The sequence below is a fragment of the Merops nubicus genome, unplaced genomic scaffold (assembly GCF_000691845.1).
Source record: "Merops nubicus isolate BGI_N331 unplaced genomic scaffold, ASM69184v1 scaffold41520, whole genome shotgun sequence".
In the NCBI taxonomy this organism is placed as follows: Eukaryota; Metazoa; Chordata; class Aves; order Coraciiformes; family Meropidae; genus Merops; species Merops nubicus.
The window spans coordinates 21,959-24,537 of NW_008582979.1; positions in this window are offsets into that span (position 1 = coordinate 21,959).

The window sequence follows — 2,579 nt, forward strand, 5'->3', positions numbered from 1 at the left end:
CTGAATGTGAGTTAATTTTAATACTTTTAGGAAATACTAACAACTAACAGTGTAATGTTGTTCCTAAGATAAGATAAAAGAGGGGTTATTTAATGTGAGTAATTGCATTTTGTATTCTTGAGATAACCTTGAATTTACTACTTTGTAGTGAGGAATAGCTGAAAGGGGAGAAAAAAAAAAGAAAAACCCAAAACAGAACAGTTGTGAGTTCCAGTACCCACTGGCCATCAGATAGTGTTGTGTATAGATAGTGTTGTGTATCTTAGATGGAAAACATTGCACATTAATGCTATGTTTGTTGGTTCAGTAGCAACATGCTTTTTATTCTCATATAAATGACTTTTCAAAGGTGGGCTGCTCTTTACCAGTAGATGCAGCAATGTGGGGAGTCATGGCAACAGGTATCGTGTGTCTCACAGCTTCTCATCTCGGACACTGGAGCTCAGTAAATAGGAAAAAATATTCTATTTGATTCTCTGCGTGGAACAATGACTATCACAGCTCACTTTCCTCTGATCAGTAGTACATCCAGTTGGATTATTTGGAAGGACACCTTTTTATGTTGTAAATACAATTCAGACTAAGTAAAGGATCCCCTCTACAACAAAATATTTGCCAGGCTGCTGTTGCATCACCTCCTTGGGCTGCTGGGGTGCTCTTGGAGTGAGATGGCTGAACCACGGCTGGGAGGACAATATGTCAGGCCACATGCTCTTGCCCCTGGCTTTGCACTGGTTTTGGCATTTGAATGGGTTGACTGAACTTGCAAAAATGAAAACAAAAATTAGTGCAGCAAAGAGGGAGTATCTAATTACAGGTATAATGAGTTGAATTGCTCTTTGTTGCAGTGCCAGAAATTTTGCCAGGGTGAGGAAAGGGAGTATATGGGGGAGTGCAGGAGCAAAGGGAAGGGCAATGTGATCTCCCTTGCTGAGGAGCTGTTAATTTTACTCAGCTGTTTTGTGAATCCATACCCTTGGTGGGAGGAGATCAGGCTGATGAGCGGGAACTATATTTGATTCTTGTTATAGGATTCTTAAATTTAACTCACAGATTAATTAACTCAAACTTTCTTCAGGCTTTTCCAAGCTTTCCTGGTTATTTAAATAATTGGGTCACAATTTTGTTTGTTTGTTTTGTGAAGGCTGAAGAAGCTAACAAGAAAATCTGAACATATCTGAAGCAAGTTACAGGAAAAATTAATAACACAAAATACCAAACATCTATTCAATCATAACTGTGTGCTGTAATAGAACTGACCTTCCTCATGTGGGGAAAAAGGCTTTCTGTGAACATTTCAGCAGATGATGCTTCAAGAACAACTCTATTTATCTCACTTGTCCCTTTTTTTTATTGCCTCCTGTAAATAAGATGACATCTGAAGTGACTGGACGATGGTTAAATATTAAAAATATAATTTTAGGTGCAATTTTAAAAAAAGGTTGTTTATAATTAGGGTAAGTTAAAAAGTGACATAGATATACTAAGGACTTTGTTTCTTAGCAACATATTCGTGGAGTCATTAAAAAAAAACCTCTTGTGGCTGCAGGAATAAACATGTATCTATCTGGCTGTTTAATTTAAGCACCATGGTTGCAAAATAAATACTTGCTACAGAAGTTTGCAAAGATAAATCTGTTTCATTTTTTTAAAAAAACTAATGTCAGTGGGAGGTTGACAAGTTAAAATACTTGAGGCAAAAAGTTATCAGTAAACCATCACTACCAAGTAGCTACCATTCCCAGAAAAATTTGTGTGTCTGTGTATATTTACTTTTTCTTAAGCCAGCAGAAGAAAATGACTTTAAATTCCATTATCACTTACAAATCCAGATATTTGTAATCTGAAACAATGTCTTCATTGGATTTACATGCTTCAGTCCTATTTTTGCTTCAGACACAGTGAAGGCAGAGCCGCATGGAAGTGAGGGCTCCAACAGGAGAGCTTAGAATCTATTTTAATTTTTTATTTTGATATCTTTTAAAATTACTTCTTTCTACCAAAAAACTTGCAACTTGACACAAGTTAATTCCACAAATTATCACTGATTGCTTCATTTCTGTCCCAAATAAATGTTCACTTTTCATCATGTTTGGCTGGTGTATTTCTGCTCACATGAGTGTCTACTTGGGTTCTTGATAAGGAGGAGAGGGGGAAGGCCCAAATGGTTTACTGCAGTATTGATATCCCAATAATGGAATATCACCTACTACATCAATAAACTATAAATGTTTTCAGTTAGCAGTTGGTACTGTCTATACTCCTGATAGTGCTAAAATGTCAGTAGTTCATGAAAATGTAGAATTTAGGTTGGTAATGTGTAGAAAAATAGCCTGAGTCAAAGCCTCGTTAAGGTCTTATGTGAGTGGTGGGTCCTGCCAGTGTAGCAATTAGCGTTGTATAGTCACACATACTGCCACGTTTTGCTTAGTTAATTCTGTTTTCTCAGCTATAAAAATTAGAAATGCCACTTTAATTTCAGAACAGGGGACTCAACCTAGAGTGAATGTGTCTGTGTGCTACACGTTTTCCACAGGAATACAGAATTGCAGTAATTTTGCAGTTTAAATGTTCAGCAG